Source organism: Lampetra planeri, chromosome 34 (genome assembly GCF_965212315.1).
Source record: "Lampetra planeri chromosome 34, kcLamPlan1.2.h2, whole genome shotgun sequence".
NCBI classification, from domain to species: Eukaryota; Metazoa; Chordata; class Hyperoartia; order Petromyzontiformes; family Petromyzontidae; genus Lampetra; species Lampetra planeri.
The window spans coordinates 3,503,179-3,529,798 of NC_136140.1; the positions used below are offsets into that span (position 1 = coordinate 3,503,179).

A 26,620-nucleotide genomic window follows, 5' to 3' on the forward strand; every position below is an offset into this window, starting at 1 on the left:
TGTGTGCGTGTCTGTGTGTGTGTGCGTGTCTGTGTGTGTGTGCGTGTCTGTGTGTGTGTGTGTGCGTGTGTGTGCGTGTCTGTGTGTGTGCGTGTCTGTGTGTGCGCGTGTCTGTGTGTGCGTGTCTGTGTGTGTGCGTGTCTGTGTGTGTGAGAGAGAGAGTCTGCATTGGAAGTGAGAAGCGGTTCATGCATTTTTCAGAATCGCGCCGCTTTGCGAGCGACGATGAGCAACGCGATTCGCTGATGGTACCCGAATTCTCCCGATCATATCATCAGCGCGTTCCAGAAAGTAAGACGCACCCGTGCCACACACGTGCGCTCCCGGAGCCAATACACATTTAACGAATCTAGCTACGACGACAAAGGCACAAACACACACCAAATCGTTAGGGGCACCTTAGATTGTTTTTAATTTTAAATACAGAGGGGGGAAAGTGCGTCGTATTATAATCCGCAGAATACGGTACCTGCGATAATAGAAAAAAAATTGCAAGCTCCTGCAGTCCACTGTCGATGTTACAGGGAATAATTCATCATCAGCAGCAGCAGCAGCTAAAGATTCTGGGCGTTATGAACATGTGTTTGTAATTGTCAAAGCCGTGTGTATTTTATTGTATCATGAACATTCCTTATCTGTTTAGTCAATTCAACGGCAGTCACACCCGCCACTGTTTTTTTAATCACCAGAATTGTCGTAATTATAATTTGATCAACATCAGTATCATCACAGCAGAGCATTTGTCGTTCTGATCATCATTATTATAATCAATTTCCAATCTGCATACCGTGAGTATCGATTTGATATATCATTCCGGTGATAACTTAACCGCCGTTACGATTACATAAATGAATTCTTCGTGATTTTTTTCCAATCATCGACGTCATCGTCATCACAATAATAACATAATCAACATCAATATAGTTAGGGGTTTTAACACTAATACCAATAATCATCGTCAATTACATTCTGACCATCGTGAAAAAAACAATACGCGTCTCATCGCCATGCAGGTAATGTAACTCTCGCGTCAATATCCTCACCGCCATGACACCGCACGCATCCATCGCGCGCGCACGTTCCACTCACATCAATTTGCCATCGTTATCTCTAACACAACGGTCGTCCATCCGCGTAGCGCAATTCACCATCATCGCCACCATCACCCCACACCACCATCATCACCACCATCATCACCATCATCACCCCCACCATCATCATCACCATCACCCCCCACAACTATCATCACCACCATCACGCACCACCATCATCACCATCGCCCCTCACCACCATCATCACCATCACCCCCCACAACCATCACTACCATTACCCACCACCATCATCATCACCATCGCCCCCACCACCATCATCACCATCACCCCCCACAACCATCACTACCATCACCCACCACCATCATCATCACCATCGCCCCCACCACCATCATCACCATCACCCCCCACAACCATCATCACCTCCACCATCACCATCATCATCACCATCACCCCCCACAACGATCATCACCATCACCCACCACAACCATCATCACCATCACCCCCACCACTACCATCATCACCACCATCACCCACCACCATCATCATCACCATCGCCCCCCACCACCATCATCACCATCACCGCCACCATCACACGCCCTCCATCGCGGGCTCGCTCAAAGCGGCTGCGTGTGAAATCTCCAAGCCCCCTGCTCCCTCCCTCCACGTACTCACGGTAGCCCACGAGACATTGAATCTTCCTCCTCCTCCATCTCCTCCTCCATCTCCTCCTCCTCCTCCACCCCCTCGCCTATCTCCCTGTCTCTCTCTCCCCCTCGACCCGCGCCGTGATCCTGGATCTAAATCCCCGTGTCCCGAATCGCAACCACCCCCTGGCTCGCTACAAGATCGAGATAACAAGAAGATACAACGTCACAATCAGCCTTGATCAATCCACTGCTGGATGACGGCGCCATCCCTCTCCCTCTCTCTCTCTCGAGGCTGCGATGTAATTAATCCACCTCACGCGGACACGGCGGGCTGATTTAATCGCTCCATCTCCTCGCCAGCGAAGGACCTCTCAGACGCGTCCCATTCGCTGCACGCGCACGCACGAACACGCACATAAAAAGCGAATCAATGTTCAGCCTCACGTCAACAATCCACTGCTGGATTAAGGCCTCCACTATGTGGTGTTGTGGGGGATGGAGCAGTGCGGCGGGGGGGGGGGGTAGAGGAGGGGTGGGGGGTCCTTGACCATACCTCACCGCGCTGGTCAGTACGTGTGCGTGATGTCGGCAGTCATGACCCTCGATCTTATTGGTCGTGGCCGGGAATTGCAACGCTGCTGGGCGGGTTAATTACGCGCAGTGCGCTAAACACTCCGTCACCGCGCCATTCACCCCCTCGCCCCTACTCCCCCCCCCATTGCCCCCCTTGCCCAACATTATAAACGTGTTAAATAAGATCCAGACTGTCTCGCTCCGCGAGCTTATTTAACGAATGTAGCTATAGGAGCGTGGAGAGATGGCTGGCAGCAGCCGCGGGCACGAGGCGATGTTATGAGATAGAGCTGTAATTTAACATCGCAGTGATGAGCAAGCCACCCATCCACCGTTACTCTCTCCTCCGTTGTTTAATCAGCGCGCACACTGCTCGCGCATTCATGCGCTATCTAATTCCCTGTTTCATTACATGCGATTGTTTTATCTCTTTTTTGATGCGTAATAACCGTATTAATTATTTAATGCCCCCCGTCCCGTCCCGTAACTTTGCAGCAACAAAAATTGAGTTTGAGTAAATTATTTGCAATTCGTTAGGGTTATAAACGGCGCCACGGTGGCAAGATGTTTACTACCTCGTCAGGTATACAGGAGGTCGTGGGTTCGATCCCGACCCTAACGTCTGTATATACGAAGTTTGAATATCTCTCTCCCCGTGGTTGCGTGGATATTTTTTTTCTCCAGGTCCTCCGGTGTTTCCCTCCACATTATAAACGTGCGTTTATTTGGCTGCTATAAATGTCCACACGATGATTAACCACTTCTCGTTGTGCTATCATTATTGATAGCCAGGTGGCTAATAATCTTAATTTTAGAACTTAATTTTAGGTGGCTTTTGAAAAAGAGCCACATAGCTCAGTGGGCCTTACCTGGTAAAATAAATAAATACAGATTTAGTTTTATAATATCTGGGGATCGTTAACGTCCACTGTGAGCAAAGCAGATGGCGCAAAGTGTCATCACGGTTGTTGCACCTGCAGTATTAACCAGGGCGGATACCGGATTCGAATCCGCCAACCTCTGCAACGTCCAGCGATCGCGCCGTCGCTGGTCCGTGTTACCTCTTCAGATGTTCACCTGGCACACGTCAGGTAGAGTATCAATTTATTTGAGGCTGAGTCTACCGAGGGGATGGCCACGACATTCAGATACCACTTGCTACTGGCGTGCATCGTGGCCGGGTATTTAACCCAGGTCCCAAGGTGACCGAATAAAATCAACCTCCGTTCCGCATCTCCACGCACAAAGTAAAATGTCGTGTCACCTGTCGGCAGCATTCCGGATGTAGATGAACCCACAGCTTTTGTTCAAGCAGATTGTGGACCAATTTCAACCTTCTGGGTGTCATCAGCAGGGGCGGCCTTGCTATACCAACGCCGCTGGTTTACCAGATGTCATTGGCGAGATCACTCCCTTGTCTGGGCGGAAAACAACAACAACAACAACGACGACGATATTGTACCGTACTCATCATGAATTCTCCGTTATATATCCCAACATGAAATAAGGTTATGAGCTAGTCTATCGGCCTATCAGCCTTCCAGGCTGATGTGAACCTGCAAGAGATGGTAGGAAGTGCTGTTAGCGAACACTTCTTTATCGAAACGTACACAAAAAAAGACAAAGATCCCCCGTACAGCCTTTTAACAGATTGCAGGAGCAAGTGCTGTTAGCGAGTAGCAGCAACACCTATGAAGGCCGGCACGGTACACGAGTGGGGTGGATGGCCATCACCACGCCCGGCCGCCTTTGTCTCCCTAGTTCCGACACACGCAAAACAAAGACACAGGTCCCCCGTGTAGCCTTAACAGACTGTTGAGGCAAGTGCAGTTAGCGAGCATCTATGAAGGCCGGCACGGTACATGAGGGGGGGGGGGATCTGGCTAGCACCACTCCTGACCGCCTTTGTCTCCCCAGTAGCGATGTTGACACACCACACCAGGTACTCATTTGAGGCTGAGTCGATCTGGGGGAGGTTTAAGAAACAGTTGGCGTTGTCCGTGTGCGGGAATCTAACTCGACACACCTACACACACAAAGACATACACACACACACAAAGACATAGACACACACAAAGACATAGACACACACACACAAAGACATAGACACACAAATACATAGACACACACACAAATACATAGACACACACAAAGACATAGACACACACACAAAGACATAGACACACACACACATCTGCAGGCATCGGAATAATAACGGTCCGCCGGTGTCACAAGGGTTCAATTCTCTCCTCCCGGCAGAGAATTGAGGAGTCGCTTCATGCAAATGAGTCGGAGAAAGGTTATGAAAATGCAAATGTGAGGAAGGTGAGAGACGCCCCCCCCCCCTCTCTCCGATTGTCATGGGGTGGGTGGCTGCTGCTGCTGCTGATGATGGTGATGATGATTTGGTATGCAGATGGCGAGCGCACGCGTACGGAGGAGAAAGCGTCAGGATCGAGAGCTCGATCTGCTTGCTCTGCTGCCGATCTTTCTGCTGGATATTGTGGCAAAGGCCCCGTAGCGATCTCCACCAAAGTTGTCTATCTTGTCTCTCCCTCTCTCTCTCACGTGCTCTCTCACACTCTCTCTCTCTCTCATTATCTCGCTATACATGTAAATACAGGGTATGTTTGAATATCGCGGGGGCTACGTTCTTGGAAAGTGGCGCAAATTTTAAACCCGTGATATTCAAGGGTATCCTGTATATCTCACATGCGCTTGATCTCATGTGGCATTTTTTCGATCTCCATCTCACTCACCTGCCCCCCCCCCCCTCTCTCTCAGGCTATGCCACACTCCCATTCTGGTCTCCGTGGCTCTGGGAGGTCCGTTGAACTCTGGCCGCAAAAGTTCGTGGCAGAGTGCAATGTCACGACACAACCGGGAGCGAAAGGGGCGAATTGGATCGGACATCGCGCGGCAAGAGGGCCCACAGCAGGCTACAGAGCCTGCTGTGGGCCACAGGGATGGCGGAATGAGGCGGGGTGGGTGGGGGGATGGCACACAAGTGGCGTTCTGCCCAGAGCCTGCCAACATCTCTGGGCTTCCCTCCACACCACGTGGACACACGCGACCCAACATCGCAAACGACGACACAGATCGCCCTAGATCACGGAAGTCATTTTTTTTGTAAAAAAAATAATAATAATCCTTTTCGGTTTACAAACTCGATTTTTCAAGAGCCGGCAATTGGATGTAATTACGAGACTGCGGTTCCTCGATGATGTCGTCGCGAAGCAGTCTTTAAAGAGCCGCGTGTGGCTGCGCGGCCATGGGGCAGGCATCGGTCCCTCCTGTCACGCAAAATGAGTCTCCATCTCTCTCAACTGCTGATACGAACCGACGTGGCAAGTAGCGGATTGTTCGCGCTGCACCTCTTAAAGTCGGCAACGGCACCCAAGGGGAGTGAGTGGTCTGGCCAATGTCGTGCCCGCCTTTGTCTTCCCGGCGTCGACGCGTCTACGACGGCTTCAAGTGACGTGGCACAGTGGCCTGGACTCGAACTCTGCTCGCAGAGGGTCGCAGCTGAGTCAACTTTCACGTCGCGCGAGCGCACACACATAAACACAAAGATCCCCTGTATTTTAATGAACGTAACTTTGGGGCAAGTGCGGTTAGGGAGCACTTATGAAGGCGGTGCGGTACACCAGGGTGTGGGTGAGCCACCACCACGCCCGGTACTCATTTGAGGCTGAGCCCACCTTGGGGAGGCCCAGGAATCATTCCGATTATCGTCTCTGGTGTTGGCCGCGAACGGGAATCGAACTCGGTTCGTCGGGTTCATAGAGCACCGCGTTCAGCATGACACCACCGCTCCCCACGGACTCACACACAGACACCTCTGCAATCCACCGCTGGATGAACAGCTTCCAACGGCGTACGGGATACGGGGTCGGCTATTTGGCCATACTTGACTGCGCCGGTCAATGCGGGTTTGGTGCCGTTTGGTTCAACGCGCAGGGGAACATAGCCGCAGGCAACAGCGGACGTAGTTGCACTACCCTCAGCGTAGCCCTCTGCACATCAAGACGTCTAACCACGAACCAGTCTCACGCACTTGCAGGGGGCGCACCGCGCCATCCGCAGTACGATTCCAGGCCCTCCCTTGGCAGGGGTGGTGGAGGTGGTGGAGGTGGTGGACACTGCCCAAGCGAACTGGGCGCGGGCTCACGCGCGCGCCCAGTGGCTCCCGTCACAGTCGATGTGCAGGCACGCGTCAGAGCGCACGTGGCCCGTCATACAGATCGCTCGATGACCAGAGGGTCATCGCAAAAACCCCACACACATCTCTCTCTCTCTCTCGCTATACTTTAGCTCGAACGAATATTTTTTTTTGGAGGGAGGGAGGGAGAGAGGGAGGGAGGTGGGGGTTGGCTTCAGTTTCTGAACCGCCACGCACGACTCGCCGTCTCCCGATCGTAGCGCTTTCGTCGTCTAAGGACGAAGACAAAAGACTCCCACCGCGTAGCCGTAACGTGCTGTTGTTGGAGGAGCAAGAGCTGTTAGCGAGCACCCACGAAGGCCGAAACGGCACACGGGAGGGGTGGGTGGCCAGCACCACGCCCACACGCCTGTATCTCCCAAGTGGCGATGTCTACACACCGCACCAGGTTCTCACTTGAGGCTGCGTCGACCTAGGGGAGGCCCAGGACCGGTTCAGATAATCGTCACCGGTGGTGTTGGTGGCCGTGAGCGGGAATCGAACCCGGGTCGCGCCGGTTTTGTAGCGCAGCGCGCTAACCGTTGCACCACCTCTCCCCATGACCAGCACCACCACGCCCGTATTCATAAACACACACACACCACGCAACAACAACATCAACAACAACATTTATTTATCTCGGCAAAAACTCTATCTCATTTCGTCATCTCCCGCGGCGGGTTCCATTCTCAACATCTCGCTCTCATCATATCGTATTATTATTATCTATTCTCTCTGTGTGTGCGTGTGTGCGTCTCTCTCTCTCTTCTCTCTCTCCACTGACACACACACACTCTCCCTCTCTACCATCTTAACCCAACCTCTCTCTCACTCTCTCCAATTTCTCTGCATCTTCCCGCACCCCGCCCCTGATCTCTCTCCTACCTCCGTCTCTCCCACTCCCCTCCCCTACTCCCCCTTCAGCTCGCATTTGCATCTGATCAGGCTGGGGAAGAGGAGGAGGAGGAGGAGGCTGGCGGGTTTTTCTGTCATATAAATCAGCCCGGGGAAAGGCAAGGCCATCCATGCACGGCGCCCGGCGCGATAATCTGCGGGCTCCCGATAAGGGGCAACGCGAACCCGCAGCCAATTTCCATTCCTCCCAGTGCCTTTGTTAGTCGCCTATAGTGACGTGGGTGCCGGGCCGAGGCGAGAGATAAGGCAGGCAATTTATTATCTGCAACCCTCCTCCCCCCCATCCCCTCCCATCACCCTCCTCCCCACACACCGCAACCACCCATCTCACCGCCACCACCATCCACCACCACCCACCACTACCCTCCCGTATTCTGTCTCTCTCTCTCTCACTCGTTCGTCCCTCTCCCAATACGCTCACTTGTGCTCCGCTCTCCCACCCCACACTCGCGATTATCTATATATATAAGGTCTCGTAAAATCTCCCACGGAACTCTCCCCCCCCTCCTCATCTCCCACCCACCCCATCCAACCCACCACCATCACCGCCACATTCTCTCCTCCTCCCCATCCCCTCCTCCTCCCCCTCCACCTCCTTCCACCCTCCCCATGTCACCCGCATGTGTAATGAATAAAGCAATTCATAACTCGGACTGCGAGGCGAAACGAGAAAAGTACAAAGTCGATATTTTGAAGATATATGGTGATGGTATTTGTTCAGAGAAAACACTGGCCCGTAGATTCTGATGATTTCCCATTCCTCCCGTGTCGCGCATATATATCGAGAGAGAGCGAGAGAGAGAGAGACGAGGCTTTGAGTGCAACGCGACACACATGCTAATGCAGCACACAGACACCACACAAAGACAAAGATCCCCCGTCTAGCCTGTAACAGACTGTTGGGGCAAGTGCTGTTAGCGAGTGGCACCGATGAAGGCCGCCACGGCACACGAAGGTGGTGAGTGGCCAGCACCGTGCACCGACCGCCTTTGTCTCCCCAGCGGCGATGTTTAATACACACCGCACCAGGTACTCATTTGAGGCTGAGTCGACGTAGGGAAGGTTGGCCCTCCCGTTTTGCCCAACGATCTTCTCCCCGCCAAACAAGCGGGAGGTCGTTGCATGCGGCTTCGGTGATGAGTCGAACTCTATCCAGATTGGAATAATGCTCGATAAGCTCTCATGAAAGTGTCAGTAAGCCTCTCGCTCGGCTATATAAACCGGGAATTCGCAGGCTAAATGCTTCGGCATAATATCATAACTGCATTATTTTAAGACCCTATGCACAAGCCCAACTGCCTGTGTTGTTTAATCCACGCCTTGACGCGGTCACATTTGCTGCTCATCTGCCCACGACGTTTGCTAACGCGAATTGTGCGCGCGTGTGCAATTAGCCATGAGAGCCCATTGCATATTGGCAGGCTTTTTGCGTAACACAGATGTGTTATACAGTTGCCGTGAATGCGACAATGGGAAATGTGTGCGCGCTTGGCAATTCATTGTTCCGCATGTGGTATGTTGCAAAATATTGCAGTGAATTCCATTGGGCTCACGAACACTTACAGAGCATATATATGTGTGTGTGTAGATGTGTGTGTGTGTGTGGCCTTCATAGGTGCTCGCTAACAGCACTTGCCAATACAGTCTGTTAAGGCTATACGGGGGATCTTTGTCTTTATCTTTGTGTGTGTATATATATACACGGAGGTCGAGTCAGCGTCAAATGAGTACCTGGTGCGCTGTGCAAACGTCACCACTGGGGAGACAAAGGCGGCCGGGCATGGTTCTGGCCACCCACCCCCTCTCGTGTGCCGTGCAGGCCTTCATAGGTGCTCGCTAACAGCACTTGACGCAACAGTCTGTTTAAGGCTATACGGGGGATCTTTGATCTTTGATGTACCTACACACACAGAGCTGTGTGTGTATGTACCTATAACACATAGAGTTGCCAGTGTGTGTGTGTATGTGGTTCTGACCATCCAACCCCTCCCGTGTGCCGTGCCGGCCTTCACAGGTGCTCGCCAACAGCACTTGACGCAACAGCCTGTAAAGGCTACACGGGGGATTTGTGTCTGTGTACACGTGCATACCCTTTTGTCAATCCACTGCTGGATGAGGGCCTCGCCCGCGGGGTGCGGCACATTGGGGGTTATCCGACCATACTTCACCGCGCTGGTCAGTGCAGATGTGAAAAACAGAGTCGTTTGGGAATAGCCCAGTACAACGATGGTTCTTGATGCAATGCCTCGAAGCAGCCTATAGCACCTAGTACGCTCGGCGGTCAACCGTCGGGGGCACTATCCAGGCTCAAAAACTCCTGCTGAGCTTTCGAGATCTGACGAGGCTCAGGGCTATTCGGGTTGCATGCGTCATATATAATCATTCGCATTGAGTGCTTTTTTTTCTCCCCTCCAGGACAGCCTTACTGAGCCTCAACACGATTTGGCGGGCGGCTCTCTGCTACATTGGGATGTTGTGGCCACACCAACGGTGAGAGTTCCACTGCCACGCGAGATGAAACCAGAGGCCATCAGGCGTCTCCTGGTAACACCTTGCGGGCCCGGTGTGCTGACGGTCACCCACGTAGCAGGGATTATCGGCGTAAGGCACTACCACTAGGCTACAAGGTCACACCTATCCGCAATAATGAGACTTTTTTGTCTTTTCATTTGTTGTCCTTCCCCGCACCTCCGATTAGCACGGCTGGCTACGTACGGTGCGAACGAAGTTCCACGTACATTCATGCAAAGCACAATCCCGGCTCAAGCCAGCTTAGCTCCCGAGGTCTGATGAGATCGGACGCGTTCCTGGAGGGGGCTTTGTTTTGTTCATAGGCAAAACAAATAAATTCCGAGGTACCTCGAGAAATCCCTTTAAGCATGCAGGAGGACACCACTCATAGCTCCGCGCCGAGATGTAAAAGCATCCCACTTGCTGCACTGCAATCTTCCGGCCATCCCGTAGCCCGGCGGGCTTTTGAAGGCTCCCAAATGTCTACGTGATCCGCCAACCCTCGCTTCCCGAAGCGCTGGATCACAGACGTTGCGTGACCGCTTATCTGGCAGGTTAGACAGACACGCCGGACACGCAAACAAAACACCCAAGGGCCTTCATTTCCCGCTGAGTACAAATTCAGATCGCCGATAGACTGGCGTGGGCAAGTGACTGGTAGTCACGAGGTCCCATTGATGTGGTGTGCCGGGTACGGACAATTTATACTGGTAGGAACCTCTGGTTACACCGGCCCACAGGGGATTATTGTGTCCGTCCGTCCGTCGTGCAGGGAGGGGCTGGGTGGGGAGGGAGGGGCTGGGTGGGGAGGGTGGGGAGGGGCTGGGTGGGGAGGGTGGGGCTTGGTGGGGAGGGGAGGGTTGGGAGGGGCTGGGTGGGGAGGGGCTGGGTGGGAAGGGTGGGGCTGGGTGGGGGGTGGGAGGGGTGGGGCTGGGTGGGGAGGGGCTGGTCACCCCGTGGTGCCCTTATAAAACTCAACGTTAAACCTACTCACGCCGGCTTGTGCCCGCCCTCACAGTCGGGCATATTTGCGGAATACACCACGCCGCTGTTAACCCTGGCCATTGACCAAGCAACCCAACGTTCCTACCAGCTCCCTCCGCAGGAATGTGTTTTTCCGGGGTTTCTGCCAGACCTGGCTGTAATTAAGCCTTGCGCACACCCACACACCCAGTGATTGGTTTCAGTCGGGAACAGTCCAGAACGCTTCTCCGGTAGCTTTTTAGGCACGACGCATACATCTCACCGTGCAATTGTTGTGGTCATGATGTTTACGAAGCCGTTCAGAGGACTGTAGTTGTAGAGAATATCGGGTACAATAACATAGGATTATTGTTGATAGGCGTAACTTTGTACTCTAGTGGTAGTGCCTTACACCCATAATCCCTGCTCCAAGCCAGCCTAGCAGGGTTCCACAAAATATCGATTGAGATATTCATCCCAGCGCAGGGCCATCATGACGAACACGGCGTGGAAGAGCTGCACAATGATGATGGTGCAGCAAACACTCAGCAGATTAGTTGGTGATGATGCTGCTGCTGCGTTGGCGATGATGCATAAACACAATTAATGAATACAACCAAACGCAACGCATCCGTCAATAGCAGTGCCTTAACTGGAAAAAAAAAACTATACACGACGTTTCAGGCAATCACCCTTTTCATTTGATGTGCTATCAAGAAGGGCCATCCATTCGCTTCGAAGCATCGCCTCTTGTATACGTGTTTGCTCTTTTAAAGCCACGTAGTGTTATTAACCAAAAATGTGCACGAGCTCAAGAGATTTGGCGCTGCCTTCGATAGCCGACTACGTGCAACGTGTACGCGTGTTCTTTATATAAATAACGGGTCCGACTCTATTCTCTCAGGATAAATATCCAGTCGTGCCCCCTCCTCTCTCTCTCTCTGTCTCCCTCTCTCTCTCTCGTGCGGCCGAGTCTCGCTTAAATCCGTTTTGTCTCCGTCCCAAACCGCGGCGTTACTCGGCCCCTGACTAATGAACGGGCACCACTCCCGACTCAACCCGCGAGCCCCGTGGTGTTCCCTCCTCGCGTTAATCCGCACGTCTCTCTTTCTCTGTGCGTGTGTGCGTCTGTGCGTCTGTGTGTGTACGGTGTATTGTGGTGTGTGGAGAGCGGTGGCGCAGTGGTTATCGCGCTGTGCTACGAACCTGGTGACCGACGCGATTTCGATTCCCGCTCAAGGCCAACAACACCAGTGACGATTATCTGAACCGGTCCTGGGCCTGCCCTAGCTCGACTCAGCCTCAAATGGGTGTGCAAACATCGCCACTAAGGAGACAAAGGTGGCCGGGCGTGGTGCCTGTCACCCACCCCCTGGTGTGCCGTGCCGGCCTTTATAGGTGCTACTCGCTAACAGCACTTGCCCCAACAGTCTGTGAAGGCTATACGGGAGATATTTGTCATTGTGTGAAAGGGATGTCCTCTGGCCCTTACACTAATTAACATCTTCTCTCCCCACATACTTCGAGACGCTTTCCATGGCTTTGCAGGAGGAATTTCCATCTTGTACAGCAGATGCAACTGTAGGCTGATTGAAACCCGGTTTTCGGTCAAAGGATGGCTTCCGAATGGCAAACCATGTCATGTACGCTGATGGATATTGTAATTGCTGCTCACTCTGAGGAGTTGGAGGCTCTAATGCTGAACCTGGAGAGTGTGACTAAGAGATGGGGGCCTCACCATCAGCCCTACAAAAAAAACGAATCGCCAGCACGGGTGTTTTGTGTCATCATATATATTCAGCCCCCTCCACTCCCCATGAGTGATAGAGCAATTATGGAGAGAGTGCAGAAGTATCTGTACCTGGGCAGTCTGCTTTATGATCACCTCCGGTTTGGTAGCGGAGGTTTCACTCCGAATCAGTCGAGCGGCATTATCTTTGAATCAGCTATGTAAGTAACACTGTATGGAAGATACCTGGGCTATCGCTCCACACAAAGACCCGTTTATGCTCGGCCACAGTTATGCCCTCCCTTCCATACATGATTAAGCAACGTGGACATCTTTCAAGGAAACATCTGCGCCGGTTTGAAACATTAAATCTGGCTTGCCCACGATCCATCGTAGGTGAAACCAGACTGCATTTAGTAAGGAATTCACAAATCCTAGACAGAGCAGGACGCATTCGCATTAGTGAGCTCCTCCGACAGGCGAAGCTGCGTTGGCTGGGTGATGTAGCCCGCATGCCCAGCCAAGCGAGTTCGATTCCCGCTCACGGTCAACACCAGTGACGATCATTTGAACCGGCCCTGGGCCTCCCTTAGGTCGACTCAGCCTCAAATGAGTTCCCAGTGCGATATGTAAACATCGCCACGGGGGGATACAAAGGCGACCAGGCGTGGTACTGATCACCCACCCCCTCGTGTGCCGTCCTGGCCTTTACAGGTGCTCGCTAACAGCACTTGCCCCAACACTTTGTTCAGGCTGTAAGGGGGATCATTGTCTTTGCATTAAACGTCGCACACACACGCGTCTTTGTGCATGGTGTGTGCTATGTGTCTGTGGGAATGTGCATGTGTTTACACAGTGTGTGTTTATATTCCCGTTTGTGTGCATACAATACGTGTATTTGTGTACATGTACACATCTGTGCATGCTTATAGGTGTGTGTTTCTATATATGTGTGTATGCATGTAGGCGAGTGTACACATACGTGTGTATATATGTGTGTATGTATACGTGTGCTGACCGTGTTGATGTGAATGTCTTTGTGTGTCGTGCCGGCCTTAATATGTGCTCTCAAATAGCATTACGCACTTGTCCAACAGTGTGTTTTTTGGGCTGTTGCCGTGGTAAATATCGGTAATTATATTATCAGAGTTCGTGTGCTAAGTGCATGTCGGCATACACAGATCGTGCGTGCATCACGCAGAGACGCATTGGAGTCATCTTAACGCAGCCGCGGTTTGGTCCGTACCACTTGATGTGACACATGCTACAACTATTTACCATGGGCAGTGTACACCACGTGTAGTGTCCAGGGTAGGAAGCTTAACGTATACACCGTCTGTCTATTCCACACATGTCCTACCTGTTCTCACATTACACGGAGTAGATTGTTGACAGTCGTATAATACGGTGGGGGGGGGGGTTTCTTTGTTGTGTTCCAAAGCGAAATTCGCTATCAAGGATATCGTGGTGTCCCTTGTTTGATTGCCCAGACTTTCTCATCGACTGTTACCACCAACCAGCGCGAATTGGCCTATGATGCTGGGTGCAATTACCAGCGAAACGTCGTACTCAAAAATTTTTTATGGTGTGGTTTCACTCTTCAACACACCGGTGGGCTAAAGCAGTGAACTATTCGTCTTTTGTCAACGTGACACTTTTTTTGCTGATTGGCCGCGTTCGGGTGGTGGAGGGTTACGAAACATTTATAAATAACGCGATCTAACCCAAAAATGTTGATTGTGAATAATATTGGTCGCGAAAGACTCCCACGTGTTAAACTGACCAGCGCCTTGCTGTCCACGCATTGCTGTACCCTGGGGGGGGGGGGGGCAATAGGCGAGAAGGGAATCATGGTTCGCCTTCACCACCCCAGGTGGTACCGATAAAAGACATGCAGGGCAATGGCACAAGGACCGTACAAAGGGCCGTCCATAAATGACGTCACGCACCTAGGGGGGGGGGGGGGGGTCAGACATTGTGACGTGTGACGAGGGGGGGGGGGTTGAGAAATGTGACGTCACATCAAAATGCGCTACTTTAAATAAATATAGACAACACGTTCTACTTAATAAAATATACTTTTTAGTAAGTGTTTTCTCCTACAACATCAGAGTGCAGCGCCACATTAAATACGCACTACAATGACAATAGTTTAAAGCGATTTGAAGCATACTCTTAGGTCTTTTCGGTAAAGTCACGTAGGTAAAAAATAAATAATAAAAATTAACAAATAGCAACAATTATATAAAAAATAATATAAATAAAATAATAAATCACGACGTTTCGGATGCAACACAAGCTTTCGTCTTCAGGTGGAACAGTCACAGCACAATTGCTGTGTCAAGTAAAATATTTGAAGCATGTTTTATATATATTTGGGGGGAGGGGGCAGAGCTTTGTGACGTAATATTTGAGGGGGGGGGTCTGGCTTTTTGTGACGCCGTGTGACAAGGTGGTGGGGGGGGGGTCAAAAATCATCCAAAATCGCGTGACGTCATTTATGGACGGCCCCCAAGTATTGACATCGGCGCTGGAGATTGCTCCCGTGGAGGTGAAAGTGGAAGGATTGGTCGGTGTGACGTCATGCCGACGTGGACTTAATTGGACAGACGATAGCGGGAAGAAACAGTCGATACGATGATACTTTTTTTGATTATTAGTGCCACGGTGGCTAGGAGATGTTATACTGGTAGGTACCTCCTGGTTACACCAGCCCACAGGGGATTATTGTGTCCGTCCGTCCGTCGTGCATCCAAAAATGGGTGGGGTGGGGCTGGGTGGAGAGGGGAGGGTGGGGAGGGGCTTGGTGAGGAGGGTGGGGAGGGGCTGGGTGGGGAGGGTGGGGAGGGGCTGGGTGGAGAGGGGAGGGTGTGGCTGGGTGAAGAGGGGAGGGTGGGGAGGGGCTGGGTGGGGTGGGGAGGGTGGGGAGGGGCTGGGTGGGGAGAGGCTGGGTGGGGAGGGTGGGGCTGGGTGGGGAGTGGGAGAGGTGGGGCTGGGTGGGGAGGGGCTGGTCACCCCGTGGTGCCCTTATTAAACTCAACGTTTAACCAACTCACGCCGGCTTGTGCCCGCCCTTACAGTCGGGCATATTTGCGGAATACACCACGCCGCCGTTGACCCTGGCCATTGACCGAGTAACCCAACGTTTTTTCCAGCTCCCTCCGCAGGAATGTGTACTGCCTCGCCTGATATGCAGGAGGTCGTGGGTTCGATCCAAACCCTGTACATTTTGAGTGTATAAGTTCTTCCCGTGGTCGCGTGGATGTGTCTCCGGGTCCATCGGTTTTTTTTCCCCCCTTCAAAATCAACACGCGTTTAGAGTTGTTGGGTTCTATACATTGTCGCATGATGATCCACTTCGTTGAGCTATCATTTGTAGCCAGATCACAACCTGAAAAAGACTCAATATAGCTCAGTGAGCTTTACCTGGTTAAATAAAGTGAAAATAGTACGAAAAAAGTGAGTATTGTGAGGAGCGGTGGCAAAGTGGTTAGGGCACTGCGCTACGAAGCTGGCGACCGGAGTTTGATTCCTGCTCACGACCAATAACAGTGACTGAAAATATCTGAACAGGTCATGTGTACCGTTCTGGCCTTCATAGGTGCTCGCTAACAGCACTTGCCCCTACAGTCTGTTAAAGTACTAATTTCAGGTAAAATTTTGAGGCTGAGTCCACCTAGGGGAGGCCCAGGACCGGTTCAGATAACCATCACTGGTGTTGGCCGTCAGCGGGAATCGAACCTGGGTCGCCAGGATCGTAGCGCAGCGCGTTAACCGCTACACTACCGCTCCCCACTGAGACATAACACACACACACACATCTCGCGTTTGTGCTGTGTACAACATTAATAACATGGAGAGTATCATCCCATACCTGATGCTGCATCTGCGTGGCTATGCTGTGTACACTGCCCGGAGAGCTGTCTTTTGCATTGTCTCAGAATGATCTCGTCATTGTCGTAGTCGGCCTTGCTCTATCCACTGCGTGATTACTAAATCCTCCCCCCACCCCCTTACATGGCCAATGGCATCTCAGAATCAGAACCAACATATGTATTCACACCGGAGGGGAGGGTGGGGAGGGGCTGGGTGGGGAGGGTGGGGCTGGGTGGGGAGGGGCTAGGTGGTCGTTAGTCTTGACGGCTGGGGTGCTCCGGTGGCTAGGGAGATGTTAACTACCTCGCCTGGTATACAGGAGGTCGTGGGGTCGATCTCAACCCTGATGCCTGTTGTGTATTTGGAGTTATGTGAAGGCTATACGGGCTGAATCGTTGTCTTCGTAAGTATTTGTAAATAGTTTTAATAATAATAATTCATCGCCATTTTCAATCCACCGCTGGACGAAGGCCTCCCCACACACCTTATCGGTTTGTTTGACCATACTTCACCACGCCGGTCAATGCGGGTTGGTGAAGAGCGGCCAGTGGGGAGTGGAGGGGAGGGGAGAGACAGATTCATATGTCACGTGACACGCCCGTGATAGCACGCTTGGCTACGTACGCTACGAAAGAAGTTTAACATACGTGCAACACATGGCAGGAAATAGAACCCAGGTAGCCTGATTCACAGATCAATCCTCTAACCACTGCCCCACAGCTCCTCCCCGTGTTTGTATATAGGCCACCACTATGAAGCTCTACCACTCCTGCGTATGCATATAGGCTACCATATATATGCAATATATATGTACATATGAAGAGGCGCAAATCAGAGCCTCTATCTTATCTCGAGGGTACACACAACGCCGCCTTGTCCAGGTTCAATCAAAGTGACAGGTCGCCTTTCAATGGCAGAGTTAATACTGAGGCCGGCCCTTCACACAGCACACGCACACAGCACACACACTTACTGCACACACACAAACAACATACACAGCAAACACACAGCACACCCAAAGCACACACAGCACGCACACAGTACGCTCACAGCATACACAACAAACACAGCACACACACAGCACACACACATCATGCACAGCAAACACACAGTACACACACACAGCACACACAGCATACGCACACAGCACACACACAGATTACACAACAAACACACAGCACACACACAGCATGCACAGCAAACACATACACAGCACACACAGCACACGCACAGCATACACAACAAACACAGAGCACACGCACAGCATACACAACAAACACACAGCACACACACAGCACACACTCAGTGCACACACAGCACACACACACAGCTCACACTCAGTGCACACACAGCACACGCACACACTCAGTGCACACACAGTACACACACAGCACACACACACAGCACACACTCAGTGCACACAGCACCCACAGCACACGCACACAGCACACGCACAGCATACACAACAACACACAGCACACATACACACAGCACACACAGCACACACACAGCACACACACAGCACACACACACAGCACACACTCAGTGCACACACAACACACACAGCACACGCACACAGCACACGCACAGCATACACAACAACACACAGCACACATACACACAGCACACACAGCACACACACAGCACACACACAGCACACACACACAGCACACACTCAGTGCACACACAACACACACAGCACACGCACACAGCACACACACAGCATACACAACAAACACACAGCACACATACACACAGCACACACAGCACACACACAGCACACACACAGCACACACACACAGCACACACTCAGTGCACACACAACACACACAGCACACGCACACAGCACACACACAGCATACACAACAAACACACAGCACACATACACACAGCACACACAGCACACACTCAGCGCACACACATCATACACACACAGCTCACACTCAGTGCACACACTCAGTGCACACACAGCGCACACAGCACACACAGCACACGCACACAGCACACACACACACACACCGCTCGCAGCTCTAGCTGTACCATAGCCCGCTCTCCATACGTACAGCGACAGCGCCGTTATTTTTTATTTAACTTTTCCCGCTACAGTTCTTCCCTCCACTCTCTCCAGCGACGTTCCCTCCATCCTCCTCTCGCAAGCTGCTGGTCGCATAACAACAAGGGGAGAGGGCAAGTCATACACAATGCGTGTCACTCCACTGCTGGATGAAGGCGCATTTTTTTTTTGCCATCAGGCCGCGTCGGCCGATAGGGGGAATTCTAGATTTGAAGCTTTCGTGACTGCAAGGATTCATATATTTAGGTTTTTTCGGTAAAGTCAGGTAGGTGAAAAATTAAAATTAAAATTAATAAAAGTAAATTAAAAATAAAATAAAAATTACGACGTTTCGGAGGAAGCTTGTGTTGCATCCGAAACGTCGTGATTTTTATTTTATTTTTATTTAACTTTTATTAAATTAAATTTTAGTTAGGGGGAATGTTCCATCATACTTCACCGTGCTAGTTCAGTGCGGCTCGATTGGGGCAGTGCCGGATTATCCTCGTAGCTACGGGCCCCGCACTTTCAAGGGCCCCGCGCTAAATGCTTTGAAGTTATCAATTCCGGTTCAGTGATTCTGCACTTGCTCTATTACTATAGTACTATACTGCCTTCAATTCTTATGAACGACTGTGTGTTTAAGGTTAGCGATTTGTCGTATTATCTGGCCGTATAGCAAGTGAAAACATGCAATCACTTTACTATGCAAGTAAAAAAATGCGTGTTTTAATATTTCTGTGTTTTATTTATTTATTTAGGGCCCCTTTATAGCATATGCTACAGGCCCCGTACTAACTTAATTCGGCACTGGGTTGCGGGTAGGGTCGGGTGAGGAGGTAAACTTCCGACTTCATTCGCCACCGATGTTATCCGTGGTCCGGAATCGAACTCAGCGTCCGCAGCGCAGTGCGCTAACCGATGCGCCACCGCTCCTACCGAAACATTTAGTACCATGCGAAACGTAAATGTGACGCAGTGCCGAAGCAATCCACTGCGATATTAAATACGCACTTGAGCGTGATGTGTCTGTAATTTAAGATTTGAGATAGCGTGTGCGTATACATGTGTGTTTATATTGACAGTGTTACATTGGTATGAGATATAGTAACCTAATGGCTGTTTGGGGGGGGGGAGGACAAGTAGTGTTTGCGTGTGTATATGTCTGTATGTATGTGTGCCTGTGTATTGTTTCTGTGTGTGTAATAACATGTGTGCGTGTGAATGTGTTTAAGTGTTAATATGTGGGAGTGACTTTGTGTGTGTGTGTGTGTGGGCGGGGGAGGGGTGGCGGTAGTGTAGTGGTTAGCGCGCTGCGCCATTCACCCGGCCACCCAAGTTCGATTACTGCTCTACACCAGCGCCGGTCCTGGACCTCGCCTAGGTCGACTCAGTCTCAAGTTAGCACCTGGTGCCGTGTGTTTGAATCACAACTGGGGAGACAAAGGCGGCCGGACGTGGTGCTAGCCACCCACCCCCTTGTGTGTCGTCCCGACCTTCATAGCACTTGCCCCAACGATCTGTAAAAAGCAATGCGGGGGAGCTTTGTCTTTGTGTTGGGAAGTCAAACGACGATCATCATCCCAGAACCAAGCTATGGGGTTCAGGTCAGGTTTGACATCACAATACTTTAATGAAACAATGGGTTAGACAATAGACGATGATTCTGATGCGATGACAATGACGGTGATGAGGATTACACGTGCGCACGCGTGTACGACACACACACACACAACTAGGTAAGAAAGATTCAGATAAATAACAACAACAACAACAACGAACGACACTAAATGACAGATGACGTCGAGTCGGGCTGTTGCCGCACGCGTGCGAGCAGTGCGCTGTTTCCGGAGAGAGAGGGAGAGGAGGAGGTGGTGGTCGTGGGAGAGAGGGGAGTCAAACACTCTCCGCACGCTCCCCTCTGAGAGAAGAACGGCAGAGAGACGAGGGGAGAAGGGAAGACGGGAGGAAGGAAGAGCGGCCTGGAGGGAGGCACAGGGCAGGCAGGCAGGCAGGGAGGCAGGGACACGCACGCGGACATCATCCCGCTCGAAGCCATCGCGAGAGGAGGTTGCTGTTGGCAGCTTGAGCCTCGGTGAGACGAATGCGGCAGTGGGTAACCGCGCGTCGCGTTAGATGGATGGATTGTCATGAACCCTGCTGTGTAATTGACGGGAAATGCGCGCGGATAAAACGGCCGGATTTGAAAATTGAGACCTGTTTATTCATTATTTGTATTACTGTTGTTGATGTATAACCTAAACGTCGTCTCGTTGCGCGATTTGTGTTGGCACACTGCGCGAGCGTTGTTTGTTTGTGTTTACGCCTTTAACGCACACGTGGTGGTGGGGCAATCGCATTGCGGGCTGCGCGTAAACACGCGGGCCCAGCGCGCCCACAACAGAGAACGGCGTCACGTCGGCAAGGCACACAATGACACGAACGCCTGACGGTGACACAATCATCGACAGCGTCTTGTCAACCCACTGCTGGTTGAAGGCCTCTCTCCCCATGCCCCGTTGGTCATGGGGCGCCGGGGAGCGGGAGGGGAGGAGGGTGGGGGACCATACTTCACCACGCTGGTCAATGCGGGTTTTGTGATGGGGTAGGGGTACGCTTTGATCGGTTCAGATACCACTCCGCTTGTAGTGGGTTCACTCTCCAACACACCGGTGTTGCTGTACTAGTAACGAACTGGCATGTTATATTTACGCTAGAAACCTTACTAATTGGCTGTGTCGTCGGGTGGTGGCGGGTTTAACGACACATTTATATGTTTTCGCGATTTAACCATAAAAAAACTTGTATCCATGGATGATGTTGGTCGCGAAAGCCTACTCAGCGTACTGCCTGATGGCTGTAAGCGCAATGCGCTAACCACAGCGCCACCGTTCCACCGACAACCATCTATCTTATAAGTAGCACAAACACAGAGCGGCTGTGTGATGCATCCCTGCTGCTGCTATTCCTCGTCTTAAACAAACATCAAAAAGCCCCGAGAAATACAAACAGGTTACGCATGCGCGGGGCGCGCTCGCGCTACGAGTTAAGGCGGCGGATTGGCCCGGCACAATTGCCATTATTAATGCTAGTTTATTCCTTTAATAACATTTTCTTCTTTTTAACACGCGCACACAAACACACACAAAATCTGGCTGCGACAGCGGCGGCGTAGTCGTCTCGTGTTGCGCGCGCTCGACTTAAATGGGGGAGCCTCCTCGTTCAATGCCCTGCCATTGTGTGCGCGCGCGCGCGTGCGTCTTTTTTTGTGTTGCGTGGCTTGGTGGGTCGGTGGGGGAGGAGGAGGAGGAGACAATAGCGGACGAGAGGGCCAGCGGGCCTTGCAGTGGCACGTGGCGCCGTCAGATGGCACCTGGCGACTCACGTGCGACCCGTGAGGAGAGGCGGTCGGGGTGGGGTGAGGGCGGGGGGGGGGTGCCCAGTGAGAGATTTCCATGACATTAAGGAGAAAGAGAGGGGAGGGGGAATCCGCACTCGGCGAATGCAGTTGGCCTCTTCGCAGCCCCGCGGCTTAGATCAGCCACAATGAATGGGAGCGGTGGTGGGGGGGGGGGGTGAGCCACGCGTTACGGGGGGTTTAGACTCGAGTTGTGTCCGGCCTCAAGCCCGGCCCGGTGGCGTTAGAGAGACGAGACTAAGGCTTGATCAGTATTAATGCATTAATGGGATGACCGCTTTCGTTCGTACGTGCCCGCGTTTAGCCTTGTTTTGTTTGTCTGTCCAACTGTTTAACTCGATCTATATTCATTAATCCGTCCAACTGTTTATGGAGATCTCTGTTCATTTATCTGTCCAAGTGTTTATCTAGGTATAGCAATTGATGTGTCTCTCCAACTTTTATCTAGAAATCTGTTTTTTTATCTGCCGGGTTACGTATTAATCGATCAATCTGTATCGGTTCGGATATCAATATTTGTAGGCAATTTAAACCGTACTCTCTGTACAATAACAAGACGCATTTTGACTTCTAGTATTTTCAAGCGAATATATTTTGGGTGCGTCTTATACTGTCATTTGTTTTGTGTGTGTGTGGCTATGTTCTGATTTGTAGGGAGCGGTAGTGCAGCGGTTAGCGCGCTGCACTACAAACCCTGGCTGTCCGCCTTAGATTCCTGCTCACAGCCAACACGAGTGATAGCGATTATCTGAAAGGGTCCTGTGCCTCCCGTAGGTCGACTCAGCATCAAATGGGTACTTGGTGTAAATATTGCTACGATGGAGACAGAGTCGGTCGGGCGTGGTGCCGACCGCCCACTCCATCGTGCGCCGTTCCGGCCTTCATAGGTGCTCGCTAACGGCACTTGCCCCAACAGTCTGTTACAGGCTACACGGGGGAGCTTTGTCTCTGATGACCAGGTTGGTATACATTTATTGACACCGAGCACAAGCTTAGGGCCTGCCTCCTTCTTTCCGGAGCGTCTGATAATCCGGGGGAGAATACGCTCCCATCTTTGTCAATGGCATCAATCTGTGAGCACCATTTGGAGATGCATTGTGGCGACTATAATGATGGCCACGGCTCTGGAAGGACGTCATCCAACAGTAGACGTTCAACGCAATGGTCCTTCACCAAAGCTTAAATGAACGGTGCATGTTACACGTAATCACACGAACACATACATTCCGTAGCTATTCATGTTCTTATCATAGATGTAATTATTATGTTGCACGGTTTATAATTGCATGGTCGGGTGCATTATAGCTTGACGTAATAATAGTGGCTATAACAACCGCTCATTGTGGTGTATGCTGCAGCACATCCATCCACATTGTATACCGTATTGCCCTTTGTCAATCCACTGCTGGATGAAGGGCTCAACCACGCAGTGTCGGTCCAGGGGGTGGCGGGGTCATTAGACCATACTTCAGCACGCTGGGCACTGCGGGTTTTCTGAAGAGGCGAATCCCAGGATACCCATCGCTCGCTGCCGATGTGATCAGCGGAGTCTGGAATCGAACTCGGGTCGCAGAAGATTCTTCGCGAGCGAAAATGCGCAGACCACCACGCTACCGCTTCCCCGCGCATCCCCACCACAGCGGTGCCCACGTGGCGCAGTGTCCAACGGCACCGCGCGCACGGCGATGCCCTCTTACGTGACTCTACACATCGGGGGGGGGGGGGGGAGCTGCGTGAAATGCACGTGGCGCTTTCTGCCCCCCTTGCTCTGCTCGGCGGCATCGGCGGCCTGAGACGCGAGATGCGCAGTCGGAGTTCAAGCGGCGGCGGTGGCGGTGGCGCGAACGCCACTTTTTTTATTTAATTTATTTTAACGCGTGCCGGTTGTGCGGGGTTTTTTCTTTAAAAAAATATTCAAAGCACTTCAACCACCCCCACCCATCCATCCACCAAAAGACACAATGCGGAGCGCGCGAACGAGTTGTTGAGGCTAATCCCCCGCGCGCGTTCGTGAGCGCTTTGTTGGGACCGCTCGGCAAACACCGCGCGGCGGCTTAAGACGACGACGAAGAGGAGAAGGCGAGACCGCGAGGGACAATCGCGTGGCACGATTTAGCGCGTGGCACGCTTTAGCGCGTGGCACGCTTTAGCGCAAAGCGTGCCGCGCGCTAAAGCGTGCCGCGCCGGGGTGTGAGCTCCGTGCAGTCCGCCAGCCCTGCTCTCTGTTGCCACTAGTCCCTGTATAAGGGGCGATATACTCGGCTCTACCCACCAGCGTCGAAACCAGCCACTTTATAAGAGGCGATGTATGCCAGCCTCTATTCCACTCTTGTTGTCGCTATACACCAGCTTCTTATCTGCCGGCTTATATTCACCAGTGTCCTATATAACAGGCTGCATGTCAGCGATAAATCAGCATCTATAGCAAAGTCTATACCATCCTCTATATATACCAGGCTATGTACCAGTCGATATGCCAGCCTCTAATTCAGGCTAAATCATCATCAGCAGCAGCAGCAGCACCATCACTATGACTATTATCATCACCAACACGAGAATCGTCACGAGCTGCGCTCCTACAACAAAGGCAAAGGTCCCCCGTATAGCATTTAGCAGACTGTAGGGGCAAGTGCTGTTAGCGAGTAGCACCTATAAAGGCCGGAACGGCACACGAGGGGGTGGGTTGCCAGCACCACGCCCGGCCACTTTTGTTTCTCTTGTGGCGATGTTTACCACACACCGCAACTAGGGACTCGTTTGAGGCTGAGTCGACCTAGGGGAGGCCCACGGCCGGTTCAGATAATCGTCACTGGTGCTGGTGGCCGTGAGCGGGAATCGAACTCGTGTCTCCGGGTTCGTAGCGCAGCGTAGCGCTAACCGCTACACTACCGCTCCCCATTCATAGAATGGACACCTCCATACATACCCAATCATTTACAAACACATAGTGCACATTAATAAGATTATATTCCTATCGATAGACGCAGATATACACAACCACATATACAATTATACATATCTTTACGATATACAATTGAACACATATTTGCATACATTGTAATAGTGTGTGCTGTATAAATATATACGCAAACCTTACCAACACACCGGTACACACATATACGGTATAATTACACATATTCTGTACACACCCACGCGTGTTTACGTGTAACAATTGTGTCGTGCATGTCTAGTAATAATTAACACTTGAAAAGAATGCACACATACACCTACATACGTGTTCTACTCACACGATACGGAGTTATCCATACGCGCACATACACGCGAACCCAATTCATCACACATCGACAGATTCACGCGTGCAACCCGCACCACCTAACATAGAGGCAAAGATAAAGGCCCCCTCCCTCCCGCCACCTCTCCCCATAGCCTTGCACAGACAGCAGCGGGCAAGGGTGGTCGGGTTCGCAGCGCTGTGCGCCAACCACTGCGCCACCGCTCCACACAAATACATACAAAGATCCCCCATATAGCCTTTAACAGAGTAATGAGGCAAGTGCGTGTAGCACCTCCGAGGGCGGGCGCGGTACACGAGGGGGGAGAGAGAGGGGGGATGGCCAGCACACCACGCCCGGCCGCCTTTGTCTCCCCAGTTTAAGTGGCGATGTTTACACATAGCAGCAGCTACTCATTTAGGGCTGAGTCGACCTAGGGGAGGCCCATGAGCGGTTCAGATTATCGTCACCGATGTTGGCCGTGAGCGGTCGCCGGCTTCGTAGCCGCAGTGCGCTAACCGCTGCGCCCCCGCTCCTCACACACGCGCACACACACACGTACACACACACGTACACACACGCGTACACACACGTACACACGCACACACAATTGTGTCTTCACACACAACTTACCTTCGCGCGGGCCCTGGCTCTGTTAAGACGGCTCTCATTTGAACGGCGATCGCGCTTGCCAGGCCGCGCGTGTGCGTGGTGCGCGCGTGTGTGTCCGTGTGTGTACGTGTGTGGTGTGCACCCGAGTGTGTGTGTGCGTGTGGTGTGCCCGTGTGCGTGGTGTGCCCGTGTGTGTGTGCGTGTGTCCGTGTGTGTACGTGTGTGGTGTGCACCCGAGTGTGTGTGTATGCGTGTGGTGTGCCCGTGTGTGGTGTGCCCGTGTGTGTGTACGTGTGTCCGTGTGTGTACGTTTGTGTGCCCGTGTGTGTCTATGGTGTGCACCCGTGTGTGTGTACGTGTGTGTGTGTGTGGTGTGCACCCGTGTGTGTGCCCGTGTGTGTGCGTCCGTGTGTGGGTTGTCGCAACGAGAGGCAACATTAATCCGGCGCACACACACATATTCACGGCCACCGACAAGCACTGCGAGCTTCGCTGGGCGACAGCGCATCCGCTTGGGTGCCCCGGCGATTACACGCGGCGCAATGCGTCCCGGGGAGCATCGTACGAGTCAACATTTTCATTGGGAAAACGAACGAACGAACGATCGAACGAACGATAAGGACGTCCCGCGGAGCTTGACGACTTCGCGGTCATTCAGGAGGGAGAGATGCGGGCTCGCGGTACCTCGCAGACCGCAAACGCGTCGACGGGGATTTACTCGAAATGGGAGAATTCTTGCAATGAATTGCGCGATTTTATTCTCATTCACAGAGATGGAGCGGATCGGTGGTTGCGAAGCTACGCTGCGCGTTGTGTGTGTGTGTGCTTCTCCCCCCC

At 52.1% G+C, this 26,620-nt stretch overlaps 1 long non-coding RNA gene across 1 annotated transcript; it reads right to left on the reverse strand.

The window, feature by feature from the left end:
- Positions 1–1,788: 1,788 nt before the first annotated feature.
- LOC144730031 (uncharacterized) lies at positions 1,789–26,361 on the reverse strand. Its single transcript, XR_013587782.1, has 3 exons — positions 25,805–26,361; positions 3,537–3,690; positions 1,789–2,088 (listed from the first exon to the last, which is right to left on the reverse strand). It is a non-coding gene; the product is annotated as an uncharacterized LOC144730031 (long non-coding RNA).
- Positions 26,362–26,620: the final 259 nt, after the last annotated feature.